Here is a 15,229-nt window from a genome sequence, read left to right as displayed (position 1 = left end):
ACCTGTGTTCGATGGATTCAAAAATTTTCTAGTTGTCTTTTATCGGGATAGAGAAGAAGGATAAGAATAAAAAAAAATATTATATTACAAAAATTTACGTTTCTTTATTTTATATGAACGAATAAATTCTGTCGTTATCTTGTCAATCAGCATACAAGAAAATAAATCAAATTTTTATAATAATAAGATTTTAAATCTACATACATTTATATTAAGTGAAAACCAATTTTACTTAAATTTTTCTTTACTTGAAACAAGAAAACAACAAAACTTTAAACTTTTGATTAGCCTAACAAAACCTCAGTTCTTAAATTTGAATGCTAATGACCATGATGTCAAACCGATCCTTCACAGATATAAAATTCAATTGTACAAAACACTTACAGCTTATTTTCTTATTGAGTTGTATGTTGGAACATACCCAGAAAAATCCAGTCTCCTCAACGATGTGATCTCTCCTTTTTGGCACCTAGGCTCCTTCCAAACATCTCTGCAAACCTGCTGCACTAACCAAAAACACCTGATGCACTTCTCCAAAAACTCAACTACTTATTAATGCCACAAGGACCTCCTTTTGTCAACTTGATGCCGTAAAACTACTTTCACAAATCTTCAAAAAATGCCAACGGTAGACACAAGGACCTCTTTCAATCTACTTGCTATCTCCTTCTGCAAAACTATTCAATTCTTTTCACAATGCCGGTATCCAACTCACGAATCACACCCTATCTTGAGACAAACGACTGTTTTTCGATGACAAATTATCACTGACGTCTCCGGTTCTCATGATCGGCTCACAAATTCCCATTTAAAAACGACCGTCCAATCAAAAGCTCAAATTGTGTTTACCATGATTTTGGAAAAGCCTAATTTCGGTTTCAGAGAAAAACTAAATAGCTTACTTTAAAATTGGTTTTGTCAATACACAATTTATACATATTTCAAAAGATTAGAATATGGTCATTTAATACTCGATTATACAAACAATGAAAAGATTAACTTACAGGTAAAATGTCTTCTAATTCTAAACAAAGGTTTTTTGATAATTTTGTTTGAAACGGAAAAAATTGATATCTTAAAATTTTATTTCGATGGATTTTTTTTTTGGTTGGGAAAGAAGAAACTTAACAATATATATATATATATATATATATCTATATATATATATATATATATATATATATATATATATATATATATATATATATAATTTGCCAAAGACGGATACTGAGTTGGATGGGACCCAAACGATGAAAGATGGCATAGAATCTACGTAAAAATTTGAAAGAAAGGAAATAATTTGTAACTAAATCAAGCCATTCGACAACCTGTAAAAAACAATAATGTCGAGTTATTCGTTGCAATAAAAGAATCAGAAGAGCTCTCAATAATTTTTTTATGATGATAATGATAGCATATTATAAGTCAAAATAAGAAAAACGTATTTTTAAAATCTATTTTATGTTACTCTGTACGGTATCATTGTATTTTAATTGAACATAAAAAGATTTGACATCTATCGGTCCTGACCTTGTCTTAGAGATATAATTCGGATGCCAGTAACGATACGACGCATTTTCTAGTTACCAAACCGTCGAATTTCGTCTTATGGAGATTTGTCCTTATTTAGAATCAGGTGGGAAATACCACGAGATAATCTTCGAGAAGTAATGGAGTGTCAAAGTTAGAATCGGCGGCACAATCAGGAATCCTTTGTAGTAAGCAGAGAGTCGTCTTCAGAAAAGCCATCGCTATAATATGGATCCATTTGTAACTTCCGCACAAAAGAGAAAGAGATATAATGCTGATTAAATTAAGAAGCATTCAGTGGGAGAATTTTTGGCTGGGGTTATTGTGTTTGAGTGCTTTTGGTATATATTTTTAAATGAAGGAATAATCATATTGCGGTGCTTATTTTCTCTAAAAAAAGGGGGTTCTTTGAAAATAAGAGCCTAAAATTAATCAAATAATTATAATTTTTTTGATAACAAGATAGAATTTTATAAAATATGTAAAACAATGCAAACAATTTATTTCTATTATAATACATAGTCCAATAATTATGACCGGCTCTTAATAGTGTAATATGAGAATAAAATAGTCTTTTTCATAGTGTTTTTGTCCAATTAAGTAAGTAGTAAGTTGACAGTTTTTGAAGCAAGCTTCTATAATGACGTATTATTTTTTTGTCTTTACAGTAAAATTCGGAGGCGAGCTTCAGGGAATGAGCGTGATCGAACCAAAACCCGTATATTCAGTATGGTATGTTTCCCAATCTATCAAAACTGACATTTATTTTGTTAATCCTAGCTTCCTTTGTTAGTCATAGTATCGCGCCATCTATTTTATACTGTGATTTAAAATAACAGAAGAACAGTTTTTAACGTATTTCTGTACAATTTTTTGAAACTTATTTTTTACATAAACCTTCTGATAATAGCAGACACAACAAAAAAAATTATCTAATTTGGTGTGGTCATTCTGAAGTGATGCCCGTACAAACATTTTAGTGATTTATTTTTATAAATATATATACAGTGCTAGTCAAAAGTCAGTTCCCCCCTCGTATCGTTTGAACGGTTATACTTATAATAGTGAAATTTGGGGGAGGTAATAAACAGACGTAGGCTTCTCAACTAGTCATAACAGATGACGTAATAGTGACAGATGACGTTACAGCGCCACTGTGACAGATAATTTTAAATGGGACCTTATGGCTTATTCAACCATACTAATTTTATTTGAGGTTAAGCTCATTTTGATAAATAAATTAAATAAATACTAAAATTGTAGTTTTGCATTTAATTAATAAATATTAAAATTTCCATCTCTGGTTACTTGTCAAAAAGTTAAAGTTTTTCAATTCTGTAATTGTTTTTATGTCAACGTCAACATTTTTGACAATAAGCCAGAGGCGAACGTTAGAATTTTTATTAATTAAATGCGAAACTACAATTATTTTAATATACCTATTCAATCATAGTAATTTTGTTTGGATTTAAGATGATTTTGACGAATAAATTAAATAAATACTAAAATTCTAGTTTGGCATTTAATTAATAGAAAATTCTAATGTCCGCCTTTGGTTATTTGTCAAAAAAGTTGACGTTTGTCAATTCTCTAGTATGTGGAAATAATTTCCATGCAGCAGAACGACTTTTTAATAAGAGGTACTCCGATCGCCCTACATCGAGAGCTTATTTGAGGAAGTTTCTTCGGAATTTTAAACAAACAGGTAGTGATTAAGATGTCAAACGATCTGGTCGACCAACATTTAGTGCTGACAAAAAAAATGACATAATTTGAGAAATGGTAGTGAACAATACTTCTTCTACAGCCCAAGTTGCATATATCTATGGAATCAGTCAAAAGACAGTACACCGAGTGTTGGCTGAAAACAAATTTCATTAATAAATTAAAAATTGTGCACCAACTTTCAGACCGAAGACTAGAATTTTGTGAAAATATGTCCAATAAAATTAACCAACAGCCCGATTACATAAAAACAATTTGTTTTAGTGACGAAAGTACTTTTTCTCTCAATGGAAATGTTAGCACACACAATGTGAGGTATTGGAGTGACACAAATCCTCACGTCTTTCATGAAACACCATACTCATAATTTCCAAAAAAAAAAAAAAAAAATTTGGGCAGGTATTTTGGGAAACCACATAGTTGGGGCTGTTTTTCTCAATACTAACTTAACCGGTGAAGTGTATCTGGAAATGTTACAAAATACAATTGAACCGTTAATACTTGAAATTCTGGAGGATAATCCAGATGAATTCGGCAACTTGGAAATCACGTTTCAACAAGATGGTTCTCCTGCACACCATAATGGGCCAGTAAGACATTACCTAGATGAGGAATATCGTGGTAGATGGATTGGGCGACGATGTACGATTGAATGGCCAACTCGGTCACTGGACCTCACACCATTAGATTTTTTTCTGTGGGGATACTTGAAATCTAAAGTTTGACAATATTGACATTTTGAAACAACGAATTGTTGAAGAATGTAGGGCAATTTTCCCCGACACATTTGAACGAGTACGGCAAGAGTTTGGAAATAGGATGCATTTCTCGTTTAGTTAGTAAGTTTTAATGTTAAGTTATCGTAGAGTTTTTACAACATCTAAAAAAAACCTACAAATTGTTTTTGTAAGTATGAACCCTGTTCGTTGTTTACTTATATTCTAAGATCTTTTCTATTTGCAGTAAACTGATGATGCTTTTAAAAATAAAAGCGAAACATATTCAAGGAAATCAATGAAGTAGTTGACGACTTTCATGTGCCAATTATTGACTGATCAAACCTCTGTTATTCAACTATTGAATATATTTTAAATTTAATCAACGGTCGTATTTTATATACAAACAACCAGTTTATTAGGGCTGCAGTCAGAAGGTTGGCCGGGATGTTAAAGAAACACTCTTTTAACGTTTTGTCTAGCTTTCGGAATTGTTTTATTCCTTTTCCAAGACGATGTAACATAGATAAAAAGAATATGTAAATATTTACAAAATATCACAATTCGTCAGTGCAATTTACTAGTCGTTGAGATTATTTATAATAAGCTTTGACCCTCAACATTAATAACAAAAACATAAAATAATAGACAAAATACATTCTAACATTTTGGTAAGGATAGTAAAACTTTGTTTATTCTATGACATCTTTTGATGGTGTGTTTTAACTCTGATACATAGAGAATAGAAAGAAAAAACAATAAGATTAAAATGTAATTAGGTGTTCTTAATATTGTATTTCTTTTCAAAACTGGGTAATTTTTAATTATTTAAAATCAATTAAAAAATTTGGTCTAACTCTAACTTTTCACTCGGCCTTGAAATTTTTTAATACGCCAATAAGTGATTTTCAGTGGTATCTAACCCTGAAGCTGAAAAATATGCAAATAATTCAAAATTATATTGTATAATAGGTAATACAAATGATATTTGTGCAAATTATTTCCGTTTCATTTAAAGGTTTACTGCAATTTCATGAGAATTATAATAAATTTAAAATACTAAGATATTATCATACTCTGGTGTTTAATTAATGTTAAAATTTCCTATTTAAAGATTAACTTTATCTCCACCCACCTCTTACATAAAAGAACGAGGAAGAAATTCCAACCTTCTCTCGTTACTAATTCAAAATTTTGTTGGCAAATGTATATTTGATATTTCCCAAATGGCTTAAACGAGCCTATTTTGAAAACCTGAATATTAATACCTATCTCAGAAATGCTGCTGGAATTAGTGATGAACCACAAATGAATTAGAGTTATTAAGCTCTTTCAGGGTCGTAGCAATTTGGGGCTTTACCAACCAAACACGAGACTCGGCTCGGGAGTAAAGTATCTTTAATACTTGATATATCTATCGTGGAAACGGGAACGTGTGATTGTCAGGGTAGGTTGATAAATTTCAACAGAAATTTGCCGCTTAAATATAAAGTTGATTATGTGAAGGTCATGTACCTACTTGCATTAAAGTATCGTCATTGACAATTATAAATGATATTTATTAAGATATAATTATAATAAGATAATTATTTAATTTTCAGCAGTTAATTTGCAATTGTAGAGTGACGGGGCAAAGTGATCTAAGTGCCAAAAAATCAAAAAATCACTTTTTCCACTCAAAGTGTTCTATATGCCATCGTCAATAGCCCCACTGTGATTTAAGTCCCTATTCTACTGTTACCTAATTTAAAAATTGACTGCATGATCAAGCTAGCGGTATGTCCTTCGGACGTGTCCGGCCAAACTGTTCTAAGTGCCATGCTTCTTTATTAGTATTGTTCCATGTCAGTAGTTGCTTATAAACGTTCGGGAACGTGTCGTTTTAAGGTTAAAATTTGTATTTTGCATGAAATAATGAATGAACAAGCATTTTGTCGTGATGAAACAGTTAAAAACAAAAAACGTAAGAGAAAAATACAGAGTGAGGCACGAGTTAGTGGAAATTCGTACACTACCGATAAATTTAAAAAACTAGTTCCGGCAAGACGTAAACCTAAAAACGAGGTTAGTATTAATTTTTAGAGAGCCGACGCCAATGCACTATGAGTTACACTGTTCCTGATGGTAAGGGAGGTTTACAAAAAGTTTGTAAACAGACATTCATGAAGATTTTTGCTGTTACTCCCCAAAGGATTACAACCATTGTCAAGAAGAAAAAAAGTGGGGATTACATGTACACAGACAAGCGAGGTGGTGCAAAAATGTTTAAATTCACTGTCCATGATCGTCGTTTAGTGAAACAACATATTAATAGCTTCCCTAGAGATGTCAGTCATTACAACCGACTTAAGTCGGACAAAGAGTATTTGAGCTCTGATCTGAATGTGCATAGGCTTTTCAGGGCATTTCAAGAAAATAATCCTTGTACTCATATTTCACACAAGTTTTACCGAAGTGTTTTTTGAAGGATTTTCCGAACCTATCCTTCCGTCGACCACGAGTGGATACTTGCAAAACATGCGATCAACTGAGCATATCAACCAAAAGTTCTGACCCGGCAACCAAGAAAACAGGGACAACAAAACTTGAGTTACATCACCGCCAAGTAGAAGCTGTTTTCGCATCTATAAAAAGCGACTTTATACGAAGCACCTTGCCAGTAAGTGACACGTGCACCATAACAATGGATTTGCAGAAAGTTTTTTCGTTACCCAAACTAACTCACAGTAGTATGTACTATTCCCGCCAAATATCTGGTTACAACTTTGGTATTCACGTGGCTGATACAGATGATCGATTGATGTGTATTTGGCATGAGGGGCAATCAGGAAGAGGAGGCAACCAAATGGCATCTTGCCTTTTACAAACACTAAACTGTGGACTACTCAATACATACAAAAAAATCTGTGCGTTTAGAGTGATAACTGTGCAGGTCAGTTGAAAAACAGAATGCTTTTGTTCTTGTACATTTTTCTTGTCTGCCATGAAGTTTTTGAAACGATTGATCATAAGTTTCTTGTATCAGGTCATTCGTTCTCAGCTTCAGATCGGGATTTTGCTTTAATCGAAAAAAGAGCAAGACAATGCAAGCTAATTAATATGCAGGATGTTATGAAGGCGATAGTCACAGCGAGACCTTCACGTCCTTACAAAGTTCTGAACATGGGTGACGAGAAAACGTTTTTTGATTTTGATGCAGCCTCTTCCGCGTTTCTGAATACAGCCAAACTTGGAATTTCTACAGCTGTTTGGATTCGAGTTTCAAAGAACAACCCTGGGACCGTCATGTACAAGAAAAGTTACAGTGATTTAGCACCGTGGGAAAGTTGTATAGTCCTAAAACCTGGCATTACTGCCACTACCATCAAAAATGCTACACTGTCTTCTCTTCCAAATTCCTTACCTTTAAAAGAATCGAAAAAGAAAGACATTACTGCAATGTTGCAATTTCTCGATGATGACAATAAACAATATTTTTTAAACATTTTGACAGTTTAAGCACTTTATCATTTTCATTTTTTGTAATATGTGTTATATTTGAAGCATAATATTTAAAATGACTTAATTTAACAGTTTTTATTTTTAAATAAACGATTTACGACAATAAATTTGATGCAAAAACGGTTTTTTGTGTTTTCCCAATAAAATGTTTTTTGGCACTTAGATCACTTTGCCCCGTCACTCTACAATTATAAAAATTAATTTAAATTCAAGAAATAATATTTTATTGTTTGTGGAACTTCTTAAAACAATCTATAGAAATAACGCCTTTATTGGCGTTTTTTGCTTGTGTACATATCGGGCTTTGTCGGATACTGTTTGTTTCAATAGGTGGTAGACTCTCCAAATAAAGGAGCTCTTCTTACAATCTAATTTTAAAGCGAAGCTTCTATACTGGCGTTGTTTTACTTTTTTCTCTTTATTAAAATGTTAAGGCGAGTGTCACGAAACTAGTACCACAAGATGGCGTCGTCACGGAACTAGAATCACAAGATGGCGTCGTCACGGGTAGCTTCATAAAATAGCGGTTCTTCACATCGATTCACTACTCTCAATCAATTCGTTTCTAGTCATCATATATTTATTCTAAGCAGGTTTAAATTTAAAACTGCATTAGAAATATCTAACAAAATACAGACAATAAATGAGAATTAAAAATTAAAAGAATATTTGTCAATAAAAGATTTGATTCGCAACGATTGTCAAAATTTGAAAGTCATAAATGTCACCTGGTTAATAACAATATTGAATGAATCAATATTGAATAATTGTTGGTCTGGCCACAAAGCCCATATTTTTCGCACATGGTCTCCATGTTCAGGTTCCGCGATAGGGTCTTTATGTGACCTGCCATAAGAGCCTACGTCTAAGCGGCTGTGTAAAAGGTCTGATGGGCCTTTTATACTTATTCATTTAGTTTTAGTGAAAGCATTGGTGTTTACTCGAACTTGTACAGAGAATTTAGTGCAGTCAAGGTGCTTTTTTATCCCTAACTACGATGTGTGCATTCCCAAGTATACAGGGTGTTTCAAAAAGGTATGTCATAAATTAAATCACGCATTCCGGGGACAAAAATAAATTGATTGAATCCAACTTACCTTAGTACAAAACTGTACACAAAAAAAGTTACAGCCCTTTGAAGTTACAAAATAAATATTGTTTTTTTGCATTATCTCCTAAACTACTTGACATTTTGTAATAAAAATTCACACGTTACTTTCTTGTTCTGAAAGCATTTTTCATACAAAAGAAATAACAAAATCTAAGCGCACAGAAAAATTTTAAGGGGGTGTGCAGCCCTAAATCCCCCCAAACTTTTTTACGTTCAAATCAAATGAATTTTATGGCATCATTAGTTTAACACATTATTTTTAAAACTTTTTTGCCTCCTATCACTATTTCGAAAAACTAGTTTTTTCCTAGTTGGCCATAAAATTTAAAATTACAATTAGTTTCTACGGATACAATAATTACAAACGGTTCCATCAATAATAGTCAATAATTTGAAGCTATCATTTATTGTGTGAATAAGATTAATATTAAAAATTTTGATATTACAATAGTTTGGGTAAGTTGGATCAGATTAAATTATGATTTCAATAAACTATCGGAAATATCGTAGGTGAATGCCAAGGAAATAGTGCAGTAGCCGCAAGGCGTTATGCAGTAAAATACCCCAATCGAAATACACCCGATAGACGATTATTTCTGACCATTGATCGTCGTTTACGGGAAACGGGTACATTCCAACCGAAAGTTGCTGGCAATAGTGGTCGTCCAATAATGAATGCAACTGATGAAGACATTTTAGAAATCATTGAAGAAATCCCTGGAACAAGTACAAGGGTAATAGCTGCTCAACTAAATGTTCCTCAAGTAAAGTTTTGGAGGCGTCTGAAGGATCAGCGTTTGAAGGCAGCTGCTTAAACCCTATCACTTAAAAACGGTTCAAGAGTTATTGGTTGAAGATTATCCTAAAAGGAATGGATTTTGCGATTGGTTGTTAATAGAAAACACTCGAAATGTTAATTTTATTAGAAATATTTTGTTTACCAACGAGGTTACCTTGGTAGTGAAAGCTACCTTGCTACGTGGTAAAGTGAATATTGCAATAAGGCAAAATATGTGGTTTCTACAAGATGGCGCTCCACCGCATTTCAGTAATGAAGTCCGGGAATACCTTTGCAGGCAGTATCCTGGTCGGTGGATAGGAAGGGGTCGTGACGCACCTATTTCTTGGCCACCCAGAAGTCCAGGTCTTAACCCCATGGAGTTTTGCTTTTGGAGGTTTATGAAAGAGAAAGTGTATTCTGTAACAATAGAGGACGAACAATAATTGAGGGTTAGAATAATTGAAGCCACAAATCAATTTCGTCAGAAAAATATGATTTTTAAGCGCATTCGGTTTTCCTTATTAAAACGATACCGAATGTGTATTGAAGAAAATGGGGGTCATTTTAAACATTTATTGTAATATCATATTTATAGTTGTTATAGACAATTTTTGTACTTGTTAATTCATTTAAGCCATTTATTTAGTTGCACGTAATTTTTTAAAGGTTAATGAAAAGGGCCGTTGCTCAATAAAAACTGTTTTTGAAAAAAGTGATAAAAGGCAAACATTTTTTAAAAATAATGTGTTAAACTAATGATGCCACAAAATTCATTTGATTTGAACGTACTCAAAAGTTTGGGTGGATTTTGGGCTTGTTGGGTTTGGACTTTTGTTGTTTCTTTTTTACGAAAAATGCTTTTAGAACAAGAAAGTAACGTGTTCATTTTTATTACAAACTGTGAAGTAGTTCAGGAAATAATGCAAAAAAGCAATTTTTATTTTGTAACTTCAAAGGGCTGTAACTTTTTTGTGTACACTTTTGTACTAAGGTAAGTTGGATTCAATCAATTTATTTTTGTCCCCGGAATGCGTGATTTAATTTATGACATACCTTTTTAAAAAAAAAACCAGTATAGTGCTCTCACATAATATCGTGTATATGTTTACTTAAATGCTAAAAGTGTGCATGAGGCGGGGTATGCATTCCCAGGTGTATATGCCATCACACACCCCGTGTATATTGTTTTGGAAGTTTTTTGGACCTTCTTTCACCGCTCGTGTTGACTATTGCATGGCTGTTTCAGTATTCTTAGATCCTGCTGGTCCACTCTATATCCTGCTAATTGTTGTTTGGAGCGTCTGTGAACCATCCTTAGGTTTTCATCATAGTCTGTTAACTCTTACAATATTCTATTGGGATGGTTTCTGAGGTCGTTGAAAATCTCGTATGTTCTCTTGTCCATTGTTCGTAGGATCTTCTTTGGGTTTAACTTGGATCTACTGTGGACTGCTTTGGACTATTTGAATCTTCTTACTGTTTGTTTTGCAGAGGCATACTCTAGTGTTGGTAGGATAATGCTGGTTGCAACTCTGATCTTTGTTTTGAACAAAACGCCCAAGAAAGACGTACATGTGATCCACTCGACAATTTCTGAGATACTACTGACAGTACTAAGGAATATCTATGGACGGGTATTTATGATTCAGGTTTAGCGTAGCGAAGGTGTAAGAGTGTCTGTGCGTGACTGCGTGTGAATTAACTCATAGTTGGCTTCTAGGAAGAGATTTTTGTTACAGAAGCCAACTAAGAGTTAATTCTTAATACATTTTTTAAAACACATTTTTTATGCTTTTTGATGGTAACTATCTACTAGAATTAGAGTTTTTAATAATAGAATGTGATTAAATCAAATTGTCATTTTAGGCCAGATTTCTGAAAATTGCCGTGGCAGTCAACGTGTTAGGAATACAATCCAGTCTGTGAATCTTAAAATTCTTCTTCTTCAACTTCCGCTCCTAGCTTTCCGCAGATTAGAAATCATTCTGACAATTTTGTTGGTTATGCGCCTAAATAGTTCAATTGAACTGCATTTAAACCATTCACGGAGATTGCGTAGTCACGAGATTTTACGACTTCCTACACTTCTTCTGCCTTTGATTATGCCCTGCATTACACTCCTTAATAGATAGTATTTTTCACCTCTTATGATGCGCCCCAAGTATTCCAACTTCCTGATTTTTATGGAATTTAAAACTTCGCACTGTTTTCCTAGTTGTTACACCTATTGTATCACCACATTTCGAATGCTAGGTTCTTAATATTGGATTTTTTCAGTGTCCAGGCCTCAACAACCCCATACAAAAGGTTGGGAGCCTTTTGTATGGGTTACCGCTATCTGCTACCGATATCCGAAGCGGTATATTGATATTGCTATTAAAGAAAGGTTTTCTCATTCTGTTACAAGTTGACCGTGCAATTTCAATGCGGCATCTTATTTCTTTTGTTTAATCAGTATCTTCTAGGTGACCATGCCGGATGCTCACCTTTGTAGTTTGGACATTTAGGATTCTTTAATGACAGGCAGTTAGAGGATGTGTGCTCAGCTCTACCGCAATTTGGGCAAATGAATTGTTTAGTCTGAGACTCAGCAATGTCGTGACGTGATTGGCAGCTGCGACTGAAAGATTTGGTGGCTGGAATGATTATGCTGGATGGTGAGGAGCCTTACACTGCTTTATCTGTTAATCGATTTGGATGCCTTGAGATAAAGGTTTGGTATAGTACTCCTCAGACTTCAGAAAAATGCGAACCAGTTTTGTAGGTTTGCCGTCTTGGCAGGCGACAATTCAATTCGCTGATATAATTTCAATTGACTGTTCGGCAAGATATTCAGTAATTTCTTCCACTGTGGTTTCTAAAAAATCGATGTTAGTTAGAACTAAGTGGAAGAAGGAAGCTTACGATGCTGGTTGCGCACTGTGGTTTTGTCTGGAATTCTTTGGAATGATTTTTATTGAGGTGTCCCCTGATCTCTGGCGGAGTTTTTGGTCATATTCTGGATGTCGCTGTTTTATTAGTCTAGAGAAAGGCCAGTTGTGAATTAGTTATGACGGTTAAGTCATTGATACAGCCTCTGAGAAGTTCTTGAATATTTAGGAATAAGTGCTAAGTGCATTCGGTATATCAACTATTTTGTAGAAAAAAATTGTAGGACATTTGTTAATTGGCTCCTCATTTGAGATTGCGGTAGTTGCTTTAGAAGTACTGAACTGCTTTAGATAAACTGAAGTTTATGAGTATGCGTATTTAAAACTGCATGAACTTTTTTATCAATTGTATGAAATTTTTGATTTTCTATACTTTCAGTAGATTTACTATGTACCTATATGAGTTTGGGTTGTTTCAGTATGTTCACTGATTGACGACAGGTTGGAGATAAAATTTGGGTTGGTAGAAATTGAATATGCTTTTTTGGCAGAATCGTTAGAATTGCCCTTGATAGGAAGTGCTGGAAAAACCTTACCAAAATGGCATTATTCGAGGTAGGCGAATTTTAAAAATTAGATGCAGTGTTTATAGCTTGCTCCTTCATGCAGTGTTTATTCATGGCCGTTTTCATGAACAGTGTAAACATGTGCTTGAATTTTGCATCGAAAAAGTCTGCAGGATCAACCAACGTGGCTTCTGAGCTGTATTGCGAACTGATAGAGTAAGCAGGGGAGCTATCACAAGAGGATGGTATCTGCCTCTAGCCCGAGACGGATTTTGCTCCTGATCTTGAGCGTAGGCTCATTTTTGTGGGGTAGACTGGGGAGCTCAGCTAGGAGTTTAAGTCTGCCTACGAGCTTTGTTGTCTGCTCTGCCACAGCAGCAATCCCTGTTGCGGTTTTCCTAAGGAATGTTCCCTGGAACCGTTTATGATTTGTCTCCTTCCTAACCTGGAGTTGCTGGTTGTTTTTGACACTTTGGATAGAGAAACTTTTTACCAACTGGTAACCTGTTTTCATACACTTATTAATTTTATTCTTAGTTGATAAAATGTGTTTCTAAAGTATACTAGTGGTAAAGTTTAGCTCTTTTTGTTAAAGTCTTCGATTTCTCGGAGGTTGCTCTCTTCTTGTTGCAACGTCGTATGGCAAAGTGTGTACTTGCAGTGACTTTGCTCTTTCGATACTTGAACCAGAGTGCCAAAATATGACAAGAAAGCAAGCAATTTAATTAAACCCAGCCTGTGAGATATGTTTAGCCTTAAGAATTGCATTCGGGTGTAACAATTCATTGGAGCGAAATGTATTAACTCGAGTTAAAAACAGGAGTCACTCCTGCGCGCTCGAATGCTCCAGACCATCCCTTTTCCCGTTATAGCACTCTCATGTGCGATAGTGGCACAACTACCAGCCAAATACTCTTCATGTGGGAGCCCTGGGTAATATAACTCCACCATGGTTCCCTAACCTCTAGTGACCTCTAGTGACTTCTAGTAATCCTCTAGTGATTTTCTATAATTCCTGTCACACATATCTTTAAAAAGAATTCCTGTTCGTTGGTATTGTGTATAGCTAAAAGTTGTAGTTCTCTATATGTATATGTGTTATGTGTTTGCAAATAATTAGTATATTTAAATACACCAATCCGTCATTCTTTAATTTTAGTGGCACCACCGAACCAATCTATCACTTTAATTCACTGAATTACATTGTTAACAAATGCATAGTTGTGTTATTAAAAAAATAGACACGGATCTGCCTAGTTAAGAAGCAACCTCATGTCCGTAGCACGCTCGAAGAATATTTATAAGAAAAAAAAAACGTAGCGACAGGGAAAGTTCTTGGCAAAAAATCAATTGCCAATTTGTCAGTCGAGTTATCGTGCCGGTATCGCCAAACCGCTTTGATAGTGACCTTCTAAGGGTTCCGATACGATTTATGTGCCAGTTATGAGTTTATTTCCAAAATAAAAGGGAGCCTACAATGGAGTCGGTCGACAAACAGTGATTTAGGTAAGGTAAATAAAGAAAGTTAATTAAAAATATATAAAACTGAAGTGTTGGAAAATGAAAAATTAATGGAAATATAAGACGCAATAAAAAATGCGGAAATACAAGACGACTTTTCCCAATTTATTTGTTAAAAACTCAATAAAAATCTCTCAAATTTAAACAAAAGTAGAACATCTTATAGCAACATATCATATTTATGAAAAAGTAAAAAGAAGCACTCCAAAAGAAAACTCCAAACGTAACATAACTTTAAGTTATTTTTTGTGGTATCTGTTGTAATTATATTATCGTGGAATAACCATAATCAAACTGTTTGAAGCTGTTTTCAAAACAAAAGATGTAAAAAAACGAAACATTCGATTTTGTTTTTGTTATGTTGGGAACAAAATTATGCTAATAAATTATTGTAGTCTACATAAATTACTCAAAAAACTATTTTTTTGTGATATCTAGCAGCTTTTATGTTACACTATTATTGGTAAAAGAAACTAATAACCGATTCCGAGTGTTTTTGGAGTTTGAAATTAACTGCAACATAAAGTTAAAATAATGTGGCTTTACGTCACACTAATGTGGCGTAAAAGTGTTTGTATTTGTTACATATTTTCTAGGCTATTATTTTCCAAACTATCAATATTTTAAAGCTCATTTTCTAGACAGAAAAATTGTTGACGTTAAGCATTGTAATGGATGACAGCAATAAACCAAAAATGATATTCTATATAAATTTATCGTTATTATACAAGGAAAGGAGTGTCTAATGCACCAATTGATTTTAAGTTTATTATACATATATATTTTAAAATTTTTGTGTAATAATAATTTTTTTTAAATAAATAAATAAATACTTTTTTGACAAATATAGTCTGTGTAGAATTGGTCAGATAAGTAAAAAAGCAAACACATTATTTAACTCTTTGAAG

General features: G+C 33.7%; 1 protein-coding gene across 1 annotated transcript in view; it reads left to right on the top strand.

Annotated features, from left to right (window-relative positions):
- LOC140438580 (uncharacterized) overlaps window positions 1-15,229 on the top strand; it is a 239,032-nt gene that overhangs the window by 133,051 nt on the left and 90,752 nt on the right. The window lies entirely within an intron of this gene.

The sequence above is a fragment of the Diabrotica undecimpunctata genome, chromosome 4 (assembly GCF_040954645.1).
Source record: "Diabrotica undecimpunctata isolate CICGRU chromosome 4, icDiaUnde3, whole genome shotgun sequence".
NCBI lineage: Eukaryota > Metazoa > Arthropoda > Insecta > Coleoptera > Chrysomelidae > Diabrotica > Diabrotica undecimpunctata.
Note: the sequence above shows the minus strand (reverse complement) of the source record. Positions and strands in the feature narration are given on the sequence as shown.